This window comes from Cynocephalus volans, chromosome 1, assembly GCF_027409185.1.
Source record: "Cynocephalus volans isolate mCynVol1 chromosome 1, mCynVol1.pri, whole genome shotgun sequence".
Classification (NCBI taxonomy): domain Eukaryota; kingdom Metazoa; phylum Chordata; class Mammalia; order Dermoptera; family Cynocephalidae; genus Cynocephalus; species Cynocephalus volans.
The window spans coordinates 46,302,811-46,320,796 of record NC_084460.1 but is presented as its reverse complement, the minus strand read 5'-3'; positions in this window follow the sequence as shown (position 1 = coordinate 46,320,796).

Below are 17,986 nucleotides of genomic sequence, written 5' to 3'. Positions count from 1 at the left end.
CCAAAGGAGATGAGAGATGCCAATCCAGTTTTTATGTCATTATTGTTAATATCGAAACTACATTTAGTACCAAAACAAGTCATTACTTTCTTTATGAGGAGATGAGTGGTATGTGCCTTGTAACATACTGCACACAATAAAAACCATAGTGTCTGGTAGAATTCTTTTCCTGGAAGGACATTTCCTCAAGGGTTATGATAGTTTCCAGAGTTGCTCAGGACAGTAAACAGGGCACCAAAGTTCATACTCATCCACCAATTTGCTGTGTGACTTAAGAAAGCCACATGCTTTTCTGGGCCCTGGTGATATCCACAATTCATAACACTGGTATTTATAAAACTTTGACATTTAGCAATGAGTTGACTGGTTAGTTCATTTTGCAAAAGATGTTTTCCTTTCTTAATATTCACACTGAGCTCTCTTGCTCAGTCATTTTTGCCCTGTGACACCCTGGTCAACATGGGTCCCTGTAGAGAATTCTACCCAGAAGAAGGCCCTCATCCAATGTGCTCCCTGGACCTTGGACTTCCCAGTGTCCAAAACTAAAGCTTGGAAGATGAGCTGCAGATGTCCACTTTCAGGCATTGGCCTGAGGCCCTTGAGCTCATGGAAGCCCAGAGCAGATTTACCAAGAAAGAACTTCAGATTCTTTACAGAGGATTTAAGAACGTAAGAACTTTCTATTTGGCTTCACCTTTACACAGTTCTCAGAGGAGCATTGAGAAGTAAGAGGGAAACAGGGAAAATATACCATTCTAGGAGAGTCCCATCATATGTGCATTTCATGCTGATTCTTCCTAGATATGGACATAATCAATATCCACTTGGACTTTGGTTCACCTTGGCATACCAATGCTGGTACAATATAGTTGCCCATTTAACAAAGATGGGTACGAAAAAACAGGTTTCCTCAGCTCAAAAAATATATATATTTACGCTGAATAAAAGGACATCACTTGGGACAGCATGATGCTGATAACACCAAGGTCAAGAATTCAAATCTCTGTACTGGCCAGCTGCATGCCGCCCCCCCCCCCCCCAAATAAATAAATAAAAAGACAGAACTTTTGTGTTCTAGCTCAGCCACTGGCTAATAAGCTGACTTTGGACAAGTGACTTATTCATCCATCCTGAGCCTCAGTTTCTTCATCTCTAAAATGGTGGCAGATAAAATGCAGGGAATGTGGTTCATGGAAAGCAGAGTGGAGAGAGGTAAAGGTTTTATATATGTTGTTGTTTATCCATTCATCTTTCTTTTTTGTGTATGCTTCCTTTTCAAGAAAAAATTTAGACAGCTTCCAGAGATTTATTTATTTATTTATTTATTTTTTATTTTCTTATAAAGATGACCGGTAAGTGGATCTTAACCCTTGACTTGGTGTTGTCAGCACCACGCTCTCCCAAGTGAGCTAACCAGCCATCCCTATACAGGGATCCGAACCCATGGCCTTGGTGTTACCATCACGACACTCTCCCAAGTGAGCCACAGGCCAGCCCTTCAGAGATTTAAATATATATATAAATAGGTAAGAGACCAGCTGCTATAATAAATAAATAAGTAAATAAGGTGAGAGAAGGGGACAAAATAAGAGAAGGGATATAAAATAGAGCCAAATAAAAAAGTATTGCTGGTACCAAAATTCTTGAAGTAGGCTCAAATTTGACTCAGAGCTTGCTAAATGGGAAAAGGGAAATCTGAAAGGTCAAACATCTCATGATGTTCCTTAAATAAAAACAAAACAGGAGAGAAAAATTCCTCTTACACTAGAATTCCGTAATCCCATGATAATGATGATAGCTATGGTCTATTTCCAGTTGTTACAAAGACTAAAAGATAAAAATGAGATGGAGAACTTCTAAAACTCCTTCTAGAAATGTAATATATATTAATTACAATAGTCATGTAGTAGTTATACCAGCATTTACTAAGCACTTATTATGTACTCTACATAGTGCTCTACAAGTATTAATTCATTAATTCTCACAATAACTCTGTGAGGTGGTGTATACATTTCCTATGGCCTCTGTAACAAGTCACTGCAAATTTAGCAGCTTAAAACAACAAATGTATTATCACTCAGTTCTAGAGGTCAGAAATCCAAAAAGGTTTCATCAAGTTGTGATCATGGAAGAATATATACCGTGAGAATTCTTGACCTGTCACGTGTGGATATGCTCCTTGATTATCTCCATGACAATTTACTCAGTGACCAGTGCAGCCTCCTGATCCTGAGCCTTTTCTTTGAACACAAAGTGTTGAAGAAGGTGTTAAAGATAAGGAAGGACTCTAACCTCACTGCACCAGCTGTGGAGTTTGTACCCATCTTATCTTTAACACCCTGTACAGAGTCTACCTCCTCAGCAATCATTTTGTACATCATACTTATTTTCTTTGTGGGTTTTTTTTCTTTACACAGGTAGTTATAATTTACATGATCATTAGGAAAATCAGAACTGATGAAGTAAAAAGAAAAGAGATTGCTCACAACCTCTCACTATTCAGAAATAACCCAACTAGCATTATAGCAGATTTTCCTTTAATTTTCTTTCTTCAATGTGCATCATTTTTTTTTTTTTTTTCTTTTTCGTGACCGGCACTCAGCCAGTGAGTGCACCGGCCATAGGATCCGAACCTGCGGCCGCTGGGAGCGTCGCCGCGCTCCCAGCGCCGCACCCTCCCGAGTGCGCCACAGGCTCGGCCCAATGTGCATCATATTTGCATTGTTTGTTACTAAGAAGCCAGTTGGGTTGTACCCAAACATTTTGTTGAAGAGGCTTCCGCTTCATTTTTTTTTTTTCCCCCAGAGAGATTCCAATACCTATAAATATTTAATTTTTTCTTTCTTCCAATAATCATAGACTAAGATCAACACAAATTGTGTTTTTACCCCTGGGTGGGTTCCAAAGATCAAACAAAAATATCTTCTTAAAAATCTTCAGTCTTTTGTTTTGCTACCAAAAGTCTTTCCTGACACAGCGTCTATGCAATATAAGCATAACTAATTAAAAAGTAAATTTACTTAGTCCACCATTTGTTTGGATTACATGACAAACAGTTGACAGATAATTTTTCCCTTAATTGACTAGATGGTTGGTATTGGATTTTTTTTTTTTTTCCTATTGAATTGACAAGTTGTTTTGAAGTTGTGTGGACACTGACTGACCGACTCTATCTCATGGGAGAAAACTCAGTTAATGATAGATCTTTCCAGATGTCCGATGAGTGTATATACGTGTATGTTAACTACTCTGCCTTCTGAAAAGAGATATTTGGAACTGCTCTTGGTATTTTAAATGTTTGCTCTGAATTCATTGTAGCCATTACATTTTTTGACATAAAAACTGATCTTTATTATTTTATTTTTTCTCACAAGGTTCAAGCTTGGTGAAAAAAAGAGAAGAGTACAGAAACATACAAGGTAGAGATTGGAGATCCTCAGTCCACCCCCCAGGTAGCCACTACTACAGCTGAGTTACCAGTATTTATTTAAATATTTTACATTGTGATCCATTGAAACAATTTCTTCAGCTGAGTAAAAAACAAAACAGAAACTATTAAAACCAAACTAGAACCACAGCATGTTAAAGATGGTTATTTCAGGAGAGTGGGATTACGGATGATTGTTTTTCTGTTTCCTGTTGTTTATCTGCGTTCCCCACAGCCATAAGTGACTTGTGTATTTTTAAGTCATAAAGAAAGTAAATGGGTTCAGAAAGCCCGTTTAATTCATTCCATGCATGTGTTTGTTGTGGTTTGTGTGTGAACCAGCAACTGACCCATACACATCTAGCAAATTGTCATGAAAGGTACATACTGAGCTTCTGGTCTCATCTTCAGGAGCTTTTGTCATCTTCTTCTTCTTTTTAATGGCATTATTAGTTGCCATACTTTTGGGGAGATCTTAGCACATCAAAATCCTGTTTGAAAAACTATTAATTCAGTGACCTAGGAAAGCAAACCCTGCATGATCTATCACCTTCCCTAGAACAACAAACACCATTTTGATGTGGTTAGTAGCCCCTCCTGAAGACGTTGGTTAAATAAACATTCCACAAAGTCGAGATTCGAAGGGTCAGCCCAGGTACCAACTAATTTGTTAATTTTCTGATGGCTTATGTTCTAAATGAATAATAGCAACAGATATAATTTTTCGAGAGTTTGCTATATTCCAGGCACCAGGATAAGAATTTGTCCTGCCTGCCTGAGCTCACTTTACACTCAGAATTACCAGGTGATGTAATAGCTCCACCACTTCCTGGCTGTGGGACTTTAGGCAAGTTACTTCACCTCTCTGTGCCTCTATCTCCTTAACTTGAAAATGTGGACAAGCATAGTATGTTCTTTATAGGGTTGTTGTGGGTTTGAATGAGTTACTACATTCAAAGCACTTAGAACAGTGCCAGGTTCATCGTAAACACTCAGTAAACTTAGCTGTTACTGTTCTTCTTATCCCCATTTAAGAGGTAGGAAGACTGAGACTTAAAGATCTTGAGGAATGTGCTCAAGGTCAACAGCTAAGCAGGGCTGAATCCTCAATCTGGGCCTGACTTACCCCCACATTCATGACATTAATCAGGAGTCAACACACTTTTTAGTAAAGGGCCAGATAGTAAATATTTGAGGCTTTGCTGATCAAGCAGTTTTTGCCAAAACTACACAACTCTGCCTTTGACGCACGAAAACACCACAGGCAATACATAATGGAATGGGCTTGGCCATTTTCCAATAAAACTTTATTTACAAATGCAGGAGGGCCAGACTTGGCCCTGGACCTTAGTTTGTCAACCTCTGGTGTCAACAGCTATATAACAAGAACCTGTAATGGTCATTGACTCCCAGCTTTTACCTGTGCTGAAAAAAATTGCTTGTATGACATTAATTCCTTTCTGCTTCTGCCATGTTTGAATTTTACATTAGCAGAGTGAAAATTTCATCAGTGCTTAGAAGATGCAATATCAGGCCAGTAACTATTAACTTCAGTTGCCCCCTTTTTTTTCAGGTGGCTGGCCAGTAAGGGGATCCAAACCCTTGACCTTGGTTTTACAATTCTGCACTCTAACCATCTGGGCTAACCAGCCAGCCCTCAGTTGTCTCCTTTAAAACACAAATTCATTGCTGTTTGGTTTTTATTCTAAGGAAATGTGTAGACATGCATTCTATGTGTTTTCATTAAAGAATGTGTTTTGAAATAGTATTGCTATGGGGCCGACCCCATGGCTCACTCGGGAGAGTGCGGTGCTGGGAGCGCAGTGGCACTCCTGCTGCGGGTTCGGATCCTATATGGGACTGGCCAGGGTGCTCACTGGATTGAGCACGGTGCGGACGACACCAAGCCAAGGGTTGCGTTCCCCTTACCTGTCACAAAAAAGAAAAAAAAAATAGTATTGCTATGTTGGGTAATGCTATCTTGATTAACAGGGCTACCCCACCAGTCTGCTGAAACCAGATAAATAGAGATAGGTTGGACATTTAGATTTTTAATCAATATGGCCTTTTTCTGGTAGTGTTTAATTCCATCCATCTGCATCAGCTCGTAAAGTTTCTTGAGAATTAAAATTGCCAGCAATAAACTTGTTTGTCAATGCCCATACCTATGGATTCTTTTAACCAGAGATGAGTTTGGGTGAGTAGGAGAATAGGGCCAATCTTGGAAGCTTTTTGGAATTTTTGGTGTTTCAAGATACTAAGTTAGCATTTTGCAATTTGAGTCAGTTCCAGATAACCTTGAATAGCAGATTCGAGAAGCCACAATGTTTGATTCTAAGCAAAGGTATTTCACTGCGTAGAAGCTTGTAAAGTGTTGCATAAATGGACTTTGGCTCTTCAGAAATTCCTTCATCAAAAATGAAATTAATTCAGTGTCTGGTGCTGTGTGATGTGCATCTGGGGCCAACAGTGCCTTCCAGGCTTCCAATATGAAGTTTCAGGGAGCAATCAGAAAACTTGGAAGAAAAGCAGGGTGGGGAGGGGGACTGGGGCAGGAAGCGGAGGTACGAGTATGTTTATCCTTTTACTCTCTTAATTCATCTTCCTTATACACGACTCCACCTAGAAAGTTAACTAGTCACATTATAGACAATGCAGTGAAATTTGATCACTTGAACTAACAGAAATGGTTTAACTGGTTAATCAGTTTCTTCCTTCATTTCCACACTCACCTTCCCTCTGCCACTTGGGAAAATAAACAGAGGACTTAGGAGAAGTTGGGTGGGTCCATGAGGGCATCTGTGTTCTGAGGGAATCATTGTGAGGGTAAAATGAAGGAAGAAAAAGACAACAGCCACCAGGTGCTACCACAGAGAGATCAAGGAAACCGCTTAGCTCTGTCTTCCCATTTAGGGTCTAAAATGTGGACTACTGACGTTATCTCCAAATGAGCTCATACTCAGAGTCATAGAAAAACGCTGGTAAAAAGAAAGAAAAATAGTGTTCCTCATAGACTTCTTTCCCCCAAAGTGTTCCTATGTTCTTTTTTTTTTTTTCTTTTCTTCTTTCTTTCTTTTTTTTTTTTTTTTTTTGACAACTGGCTGGTTTGGGGAGATGGCGGGGGGGATCCCAACTCTTGACCTTGGTATTAACTATGCTCATGTAATCGCCCCTTATTTTTAACACAGATGATTATATATATATATATTTGGCGGGGAAATGAATGAACCTTGGTCAAATGACTATATTAAGTACACATATATTACTTATTGTTTCCCATGATCTCCTAAGCTTTCTTTGTTCTGTTTTTATTCTTATTGTGAAAATACATGCACTCAGTTGCCTAGATATAGCAATCATTGACATTTTGCCATATTTGCTTCACCAATCACTTCTTTTTCCTCAAGTATTTCAAATTATAGACTTCATGAAATTTTTTTTTTTTTTTTTTTGGCGGCTAGACAATGGTAAGGGGATCTGAACCCGCGACCTCGGTGTTACCAGGCTGCTCTCTAACCAGCGGAGCTAACCAGCCAGCCAACTTCATGAATTTTTGTCACTAAATCCCTCAGACTGTGTCTCTAAAACCCTGTGGAGGGCTTTTCCCAAAATATCTTTTACAACTGGTTTATTCAAACAAGAATCCAGTCAAGGACTACACATTACACATGGTTATTATATATCCCACGTCTCTTTTAAAATCTGGAATAGGGGATAGCCTGTGGCTCACTCGAGAGAGTGTGGTGCTGATAACACCAAGGCCACGAGTTCAGATCCCATATAGGGATGGTCAGTTAGCTGACTGGGTGAGCGTGGTGCTGATAACACCAAGTCAAGGGTTAAGATCCCCTTACCGGTCATCTTTAAAAAAAAAAAAAAAAAATCTGGAGTAGTCCTCCATCCTACCCCATTTTTTTTCCATGATATTAACTTTTTGAAAAGCCCAGGCCAGTTGTCCTGTACAACATTTCACCTTCAGGAAGATTTTTGTACAACTTTAAACTGTTGTCTCATCATTGGACCAAAGTGTATGATCCAGATGAATTCATGATTTTTAAATTCTCTCCTGACAAGCACAATTACATTGCATTGCTTTTTAGGTTTCTTTTCTTTTTTGGGTCTGTTAAAAGTTATTAATTTATAACTGCATACATTTAACATCACACAATTTTGATAATATGTCACACGGTTAGAATACCCACTTTTTATTTTTAATATACAAGTAATCTCCAAAAAATGGAAGTGACTGAGCCTCTCTTGAACCTAATAGCCCCAGATTATACACTCAAAAGAAACTGTGAGCGCTGCTAGTTTTGCATTTCCCATTCACTCTACTTATGGTTAGATATCTCCACCCCCAAATCAATGATTTATTCCCAGTCATACAATATAGTCTTCATTGCATTCAGAGCTGGCTGCCCTTGGGCATGTCACATGCAATATGAATTTGTTCCTGACATGGCCACATCTGCACAGGCACCTTCCTGAAGCTGTGACAATCATTTCCTGGAGATTAAGCTGAATTATTTGGCCAGTGGCTCATGACTCTTTTTCCCCTTGTCACCTTAATTTCATGCCAACGTTTCCTGGGATGGTGAAGTTTTCCTCCTTCAATACAAAAGCCCTCCGCTTGCCAGTGGTTTCAATTATAATCTATGTCAACTGGAAGGATTATTTGATTTGGAGAGATCAGCTGAGCCACCCCAGACCCAAAGACCTGCCAAGACAGCCCAAAGAATCGTGAGCTATATAAGTAGTGGTTGTATTGCGCTATTCAGTGTTGGGGTGGTTTATTATGCAGGAAACAGAGCTGATTTTTTTTTAATGTTAAATTAATTGCTAACATTTAAAAATTTGGTGCATTCATATATAATTCAGAGTACTGGTTCTTTCCCCCCCACCCAGCTGGCTGGTATGGGGTGCTGGTTCTTTTGACAAATGGAAAGGCTGAGGCCAAGGACAGGCTGCCCCTGAAGGTAGGACTGAGCATTCCAGTTGCCCAGTCCCCACTTCCCATATTGCAGAGAGAGAAGCCCTAAGAGGTTCTTGTATAGTCACCGAACAAATGTATTGAACAACTGCTAAGCACCAAGCACTGGAGTAAGCAAACACAGACACAGTTCCTGCCTTTGAATATTCTATAAGATGAGATAGGTAGTAGTCAAGTAGACAGATATTAATCATTCAGTAGATAATGATTGGGCCCTCCCATGTGCTAGACACTATTCTAGGCAGGAGATAGAGCAATAAATGGAGCAGGGTCCCTAATCTCATGGTGCTTGCATGGCAGGGGTGAGGGAAGGGAGACAGACAATAAACAAAATAATCTAAGGGAAATATATAATCTGTTAGATAGTGGTAAATACTGTGGATTAAAAAAACAAAGTAGAGAAAGAAACCAGGACTGATGGGGAGGGATTGCTGTTTTACATACAGAGGTCAGCAAAGGTTACAGAGAAGGTGATTGGAAGGAAGAACAGAGTGAGTGAGGGGGGGGAGGCATGGAAGGTGGAAGAAAGTGTCTCAAGCTGAGGGGACAGCCAGTGCCAAGGCCCAAGGGTGGGATGGCACCTGGGGGACATGTGGAGCAATGAGGGGGCCAGTATGGCTGGAGGAGGTGGGGGAGAGAGTAGGGACAGCCATGGCCAAGAGTCAAGGAAGGTGTAGATCATGGGGACTTGGGCTTTTCCCAAGAGTGCAATCTGAGGACATGAGCAGCCAAGCCCCATCGTCCAACTGGTGTGTTCTTAGGATCCCCGCTCTGTGTAGAACAACCTAGAAGGGCAGGAGACGCCAGGAGAGCAGCTAGAAAGCTACCACCATATGCAGACTTGTCCCAGGATGGGAGCAATGTTGATGGAGAGAATGGTCAGATTCTAAAGGTGGAGACAGATGGGTGGGTTGGATTGGGAACATACAGAGAGGGAGGAGTCAAGGAAGTCCCCTGTTTTTTTCCCAAGTGGCAGGATAGAGTCGCCAGGAACTGATGTGGAGAATCCTCTAAGAGCAACAGGTTTGAGGTTGACCAGAAGTTTGGTTTTGAACGTGTCTCATGTGAGAGCCTCTCTATGCCTAAGTGGACATGTCCAGGAGGCAGTGGCTATTTGAACCCAGAGTTCAGGGGACAGGTGTGAGCTGGAGCGTTGTGAGGAACAACTGGTGTTTAAAGCCATAGAGGCTGCACGAGAGCAAGAACGAAATGCCTGTAAACAGAGAAGACAGAAAGTCCCAGGACTGAGCATTGGGAAGATGTGAATTGGGAGGAAAACCGGGCAAGTGTGATGTTCTGGAAGCCCAGGAGGTGTTTCAAGGAAGATGAGCTATGCTGAGTGCTGCTGGTAAGTTTAAAAAGACAATCTCTGAGAACTGACCATTAAATTTAACAAGGGGCAGGAGGGCGTCAGTCTCTTCTAATCTCTGGCTTCATCCCCCTTCAGTGAACAAAAGCAATCATGTAATCATTCAAAATACATCGAGCTGTGGTAACTGTGGCAGGGCACAGTAGGGACACGCCCCAGGGAGGCTGCTTATAAATATGCAGACTGGATCGGCCAGGACCTGCGCACCAGGCGGGGAAGGAGGGGCAGAGGTCGGCCATTAGGAGTTTGCACGTGGGACCGAGAGGATGGAGAATGTCGGGGCACGTGCATCTCTCTCTGGCGGAGATGCCTGCGCATTTTGGCACATACACTTGCTTGGTAATAAAACCCTGTCATGTTCGGTTTCTCTGTCTCTCTCATTTCCTTTTACCAAAAAAAGAAGATAGATTCTTCTTTCATGGATCAAGAACCTGGATATGCTGCCCGGTAATAGTAACCACTCTCCAAGATGGTACCCAGTTATTCTTCCCTCCCACACCGAATAAGGCTGACCTCTTCATCAATAGGATATTGCAGGAATAAAGGTGTGTGACTTTTGAGACTAAGTTATAAAAGACACATTGTCTAGAATCAGTGGTGATGACTGCCCAAGTTTGTGAATACACTAAATGACACAAAGTTGTATACTTTTTTTTTTTTTTTTTTGGTATCTGGCTGATACAAGGATCAAACCAACTTGGCTAACTGGCCAGCCCCAGAGTTATATTTTAAAAGGACAAACTATATGGTATGTAAATTTATCTCAGTAAAAGAAATATACATATAAATAGATATAAAATAAATGGAAAAAATTAATGGAGGTAGTATGAATCAGATCAGTCATGTCAGGTACCACAATAAATGTGAATGAAATTAGTTACTCTGATTTTTTTTTTAAAGGCACTGTGGCTACCACTGTGCCCTCTCCCTGATCACTCCCTATGGGGAAAACTAGTACCATGTCATGAGGACACTCAAGTAGCCCTGTGGAGAGGTCCACGTGCCAGGAACTGAGGCCTCCTACCAACTGCCATGTAAAAGTCCCATCCTGGAAGCAGATCTTCCAGCCCATCAGGGCTCCAGTTGGTAGCAGCCCTGGCTGACATCCTGGCTGCCACCTTATGAGAGACTGCAATCCAAAACCATATGACTAAGCCACTCCCAAATTCCTGACCCACAGAAACTATGAGATAATAAATGTTTACTGTTGTAAGGCACGAAGTTTTGGGTAATTTATTACATAGTGATAACCAATAGATGCACTGACACTGCTCGAGGCACTGGCAACCGAGAAAGAAGGAGGCGTGGTACTTGCCCTCAGAGACTTTGTGGAGTCACAGGGGAAAGTTTCCATTCTACATGTCACACAGCATTTTATATCACCACTAGTCCCACTTCGCACGTAAGGAAACTGAGGCTCAGCCGGGTCAATGACATGATCGCTTCAGAGTCACAGCACAGTTAGACAAGTGCCACGACAGCTGTCTAAATCAAGGGCTGTGCAGTCACAGAGGAGGAAGCTTCCAGCTCTGTTTGAATATAACCCCAAAGCTTCTTCAGAAAGAGAAGAGAGAACACTTAGAAATAAGAAATACGAGGGGATCGTGGGGAGATTTCATGACCTTAAAAAGTGCTTAACTGTAGAATAATCTCATGATCTGTTCCATCTTTGCCTTCAAGTCCCAACTCGAATGTCACCTTGTGAGTGGAAACTAACTCCAGATACTTGCACAATGCATTGTCTATTCAGCTAAAAACATTTATTGAGCATCTACTGTATACAAGGCTTGTACGAGGACCCAGGAATGCATCATGCGAGTTCCTAGCCCTCAAGAGACTCAGTATCTGGTTGGGAGACAAATTTGCTAACAAGTACAGCAATTTATGTCCCACAAACAAGAAAATGCTGTATAACTTCATGGCAAAGAATGCTACCTCCAGAGACAGACCAGAAGGTGGCGGTGGGGTAAGGGTAGTTTTGTCACAAAGGCTACTTAAAGGAGGAAACCCTCAACTCTTGAAAGATCAGGAAGGTTTTCTGGAAGAAGTGACATTTGAACTGGATTTTGAGGAATATATTAGTGACAATATGTGACCATCACATTGTATTATTTTTAACGTGAGAAATAATGATATGCTTAACAAAAGCAGCATTGTTTGGGTACAGTCATGCATGGCAGACCAAGGCAACGCTTTTTCCCAGTGTCTGTTCTCCTCTCCTTTTAAATTAGCACTCCCGTGTTTTAGCTAGACACATGGCAGCTAAATATTACTTCTCCCTGTCTGCCTTTTTCACTAGTGTGGCCATATGACTAAGTTTGGCCATGTGGTGGGAGAGAGAATCAGGACATGCCCTTAAAGGGACAAAGTATGAGGGCACTTCAAAAAGTTCATGGAAAAATTGAATTAAAAGATAATATGAATCCTTCCGTGAACTTATTGAATCCTCCTATGCCTCCCCTACTTCCATCCCTGCTAGTCAGCACATGGAATAGTCATCTTAGACCATGAAATGGGAGCCACATGTTGGGGATGGCAGAGTAACAAGATAGATAGTGCCTGGGACCCTGTCGCCAGGGAACCACCATTCAGCCCCAGGTTCCTTATCCCCAAACTGTTGCATGATAGAGAATCAAACTTCTATCTTGTTGGTTCTTCTTATAGCCACCAAACCTGTAACCAACAAAAATGCAGACATCATAAATTAGTTCCTTGAAAGCCATTTACAAGCCTTCTTTCCTTTGCCATCCTCTACTAAAGAGGCTAGGAATCTAAAGTACTTATCTTCTGAGACTCCCATGCATTTAGGGGTTCCCTGCTCTGGGCAATGAGATACAGGCAGAAGTTTCTAGGAATGGCATCCCTCTCTGGAACTCCGATTCAGGGCCCAGAGGTGCTGCAGCCATTTGTGACCACGAGGACAAAGCCATATGATGAAGATAGCATAGCAGAAATGTGGGAAGCTGGGTCCTGAAGACATTCTTGAGCAGTTGAATTGCTACATTTCCACTCTCAGATGTATGGTGTCATGCAACACATAAATCTTTGTCTTTGGAAGCCACAATTATCTGTTACCTATAGACAAATACATTCCTGACTGATCCGTTCTAGAATATAAAAGCTAAAAAGAATCATGGAAAGTTACCAGCACAGTTCCACTCAAAGAGTGTTCCTAAAGAGTATTGTCATGGAATATTAACGTCATGCGTATTAAAGAGGGAGGGAATCTTTGTTAAAGAGCATGGGAAATTCTGAGTTAATACAGTCAAACAGGTTTTATTGCTGCAGGGCTTGTCAGGGCCTCCAGGATGCCAATGGGCCTTAAGAGTCTTCCTAAGGAAGGTATGCCCTAAACTGTTTGATCTTTTACTGAGGAACATTTCTCTGGGTAAGTGTTTCTCAGAACACACTGAAGGACAGTCTCTGCATTTAGGAGATGAAGACCAGGGACCCAAAAGGGTTGCTGAATTACCCATGATACACAGTGCTGGGGGATATAGGGCCTCCTGATGAAGGACCCATGAGGTGGCGGTTGTCTTGGACATTCTCTTCTTTGGGTTAAAAGTCTGATTTCTTAGATGATTGGTGGTGACATGAACAAGGTTGGACTAATTATAGCCCTTTCCTGGAGTTCTCTAACAAGTCTTTTCTGTCTAGACAGAGGACAGACCTTTGTGTTCCATGGCTAGTGTTACAGCCTTGTCAGGACACAGGCCTGAAATAGTGGAACCAGTGAGGAGAGAAATACAAGAACACAGTCAGGAAGCCACATTAGATTGTCCTGGGGGTGTCTGAGCCCCTATACACAGTTGCCCTTCAAGCCAACCCCTCACTAACCCCGTCTCCCCTCCTCTGGATTTCTCCCAGGGATCTCCATGTCTTCTCCCCATATTATACAGAACAGCCCCCCTGACCTTCCCACATACCCCTAAACTCTAGGAGGAGGGAGTCGTGGTGTGAATGAAAAATAGAACCTCACCTTCTACCTCAAGCAATTAGGAGAAACCCTAAGGCCAAGCCCTCCTTTCAGGGGTTCTGGGGAAGGTAGTATTCTCCATGTGACAGCACTGGGTGCTTCCTGTGCCTGAGCAAAAGAATAGTGTGAAATATTGTTAACACTGCCTGCCATGTTTTGTCCTCGGATGCTGTTCCATCCAAGAGGACCGTGGTCAGGGACTGAAGTCCATCTGGGCTGCTGAGCCATGAAGGTCATGGTTAAAATAAGTTATTTTATTTTATTATTCATCTCCTAATAAATTATTAGGGAAAATAGACCTTAGGAGAATGGATTAGCCCAGGAGGAAAAAAAGGAGAAGAGCTGAGAGACTAGCCCTGGGGAAGGGCAGGGAGCTGAGGCTGGACCTTCTGCCCTCCTTTCCTTCTCTCTCCCAACCTCACTCTTCCTGTTTTCCTCGGTCTCTCCACCATCACCCACCACCCCATTCTTTCCCATGAGCAAACTTGCTCTGGGGAAAACATAGGAACATAAGCTCAGCCTTGCTAGCCACAACACAATAAAAAGCTAAAACAACCATAGCTTCCAATCATCAAGGGTTCTCCTGGAAGTGCTTTTATGCATACACACACACACACACACACACACACACACACACACACACACTATATGTATGCTCATATTTATATATATGCACACATATGTATATGCACTTATATACCTTTAAAACAACTCTGTGAGGTGGGCACTGCTATTAGCCCCATTTTATAAATAAGAAAATGAGGAACAGAGAGGTTTAGGAACTTGGCCAAGGCCAAGGTGGAGGAGGCCTAGGTTTGGACACAAACAATCATGTTCTGGATTCTATTTGCTTAACCGCTGTGGAATGCATTGGAAGGATTTTAAACAGGTTAGGGATGCTTCTAGACAGCTTTTTAAAGAAGTGCACATTTCACTTGAAATATTTATACATATGGGAATATCTCAAGCCACAAATTCTGATTTCACATTTTTTTAAATACCAAAATATTGCACCAACAAAAATAGTATCACACTTCTTAAAAATAGCACTATATACAGGGATATTAAAATCTCAGAAAGTGGCTTTGCAATGAGTAATCGCTAATGACAAATGAAACTAAAAAGGAAATGAGGGTGGCTGTTTGAGTAAATACAGTCCTAGACACGGGGGTGTGTCGAGTGAAGGATTGGAATTCCACATACAAGAAAAGGAGCCCTTAGCCTGCTATTTTATGTTTGGTCATGTCCTCCTGTTAATAAACTTGCTGGGCTCCTATTGGGCAAGCTGCTGGCTATGCTGTAAAAAGGCATTGTCCTCAGAACATATTTAAATTTCAAATGCATGCTTAATAAAACTGAGCCCAGTGCTGGTTAAATTCTCTGCATAACTCAAGGGGTTATTTCATTTCACTCCAGCTCTTTGGAGTTCTCCAATTGGGTTTTGTCCATGGCCCCCTGCCCCCAAGCCTGTCTTTCTTTCTCTCTGCAGTCTGCTAGTGGCAATTAGCCTAAAAGATATACCTTTGTGCTCTGGTTTGGTTTAAAAAGACATTAATCTTGGTTATAGGGAATACTCTATGCTAATGTGTGTTTTATTTTCAGCAAGTCTTATTGATCTACACTTTCTATTCTTCCTTATTAATGTCCAACAGTCCAACTTTTAAAGGGTCAAATTTCAAAGAGACTACATCCTCTCCTTGGAAAGTACTTCCACTCATATTTCTGGAAATGCAAGCTGAATATCTGGCCCCTGGTCCATATGCATGGATTGGATCATATGAGGTTCCAGGGTGCTCAATCCAGCCTTGGAAACTAAGGGTACACAAATAAGAAATTCTGAAGGTCACTATTTTATAGAATTTTATAAAATGCTAAGAAAAAAAAAAATCACCTCTGAATTTGAGAATCTCTATCTTATGTTTCAGGGCTCACCGTTTCAAACGATGCCTAATCCAACTGGTTTTTTCCTGCTATTTATGGAAATTCTAAATTTAGTCATTTCAATGGCTATTGTTAATGACAGCAACAGAAAGTTAAGTGTGGAAAGATGATTCCAACCTCTGAACTTATCTTTTTAAAATAAATTTCTTGTTTTGGAATAATTTAATTTTAAGGAAAAATTGAAAAGATATTGTATTGAGAGTTCCTTCATACTCATCACCCCATAGCCCCCAATTTTACCATGGTTTGTTTGTCAAAACTGAGAAATTAACATTAGTAAAATACTATTAACTAAACTCCAGACTTTATTTGGATTTCATAGTTTTTTCACTAAATGTCTTGTTTCTGTGCCAGGATTTGATTCAGGATACCATGTTGCATTTTTAGTGATATTTTTAAAACCTTACTTTGGTTTCATTACTTTGGCCTTCCCAACAGAGCCTCCCCTCAATTCCCCCAACTTTTTTTTCCTGCCATTCAATAAAAAATTACAGAAGAATGGATCTTCTGAAAGGAACCCTAAAGTCTATTTTGTTTCAGTATTTCCTAAATGGAGGTACACATCCATGGGGGTACACATGAGATAATTTTAGGTGGTACACTGACTAACATTTCTTAGTTATGTACATATTTTAATCGCTTTTAGAAAAATCTATAACAAGCCAGTAAGACAATTTCACAGATATTATTTCCAAGGATGAGGCGAAATGTAAAACGATGAGTCAGTATAAAGATGGTTTAAAGGAAAATATTAACTGAGTAATTATACAAGTGATTTACAGTTACATTAAATACTGGGAGGGAAGTACTTAAAGGACTGAAATTGGGAAACAGTAATCTCTTTCGAATTCTTCCTGACCCACATGAGGAAACTGAGGCCCAGGAGGGGAGTGGCTTGCACCTGCCAACTGCCATGCCCCACCGCTTCCTGGCCAGCTCTTCCCTGGGTAGTCCCATCCTCATAGAGTCTGAGCCTCTCTGCAGACTCAGGGGACAGCTCCTGGATGGTCCTGTATTTCCTGCAGGTGACGGGTGTAGTTATGGGCTTGAGATGGTTCTGGTCCATCAGAATCAAGAGCTAATCTGCCGGGGCGCTTCTGAGAAAGTTTTTCACTATCTTTAAAAGGGTTAATAAGGACCAGCCCGTGGCTCACTCGGGAGAATGTGGTGCTGATAACACCAAGGCCACAGGTTCGGATCCCATATAGGGATGGCCGGTTAGCTCACTGGGTGAGCGTGCTGCTGACAACACCAAGTCAAGGGTTAAGATCCCCTTACTGGTCATCTTTAAAAAAAAAAAAAAAAGAGTGAACAAACCATGCACCTCCACATAGAGGAGTGCTACAGAGCCATAAAAAGAAGTGAGGAATATCTATTCCCTTTATCTCACTACGGAGGGATGGCCAAGGCATAATGTCATGTGCAAAAGCCAGGAAAAGTGTATATGGTATGCTGTTGTCTATCTAAGAAAGGGAAGTGGGGAAAGCAAGTATGTGTACCTGTTTGCCTATATTAAAAAATCAATAATTGAAAGATGAACCAAAAAATTTAAACACTGTTTACCAATAAGGGAAGGAAAGAGAAAGAACAAAGAGGTCAGGCCAGAATCCTCTCTAAAAACTACTTTGGTAAATATGATATTGGTCCCATGTAAGTGTTTTACATAATTAAAACCTAAATTCAATTTTTTTAAAAGCAATCCCTGAAATTTGAAAACAAAATGAAAGAAAAGAACCTGTGTATTATTTACTTAGTAGCATAACTAGACAAAGAGGAAAGATTTCAAGTTATTTAAAACACAATAATAATTTGACTGTATATCCTTGGTGGGGTATATATGCCCTTAGGACTACAGAACTACAAAAAAAATTTTTAACTGTTTTTCAGTAATCATACTGATCGTGGTACTGCTGTTCTTAGCTGGTTATGTGTACTAAAATTATAATTTTATTAAAAGCCTTTAAATAAAATCTCATTGTAAATTAATACATACTTATTCTGTAAGATGTTGGGCAAGCAAATAAACTTAATAAAAATCACCTATAATCTTATCATGCAAAGATAGCCAGTATTATTTTTCATCCAATTTCCTATGCATAAGAAAGACATATGCATATGTCTTTTACAAAAATGGCATCATTCTTAATACACATTTGGTAATTTTTTTATTGTAGTAAAATATATATATAACATAAAATTTACCATTTTAAACATTTTTAAGCGCACAGTTTAGTGGCATTAAATACATTCGCATTATTGTGCTTTTTGGTAACCGATTTTTTT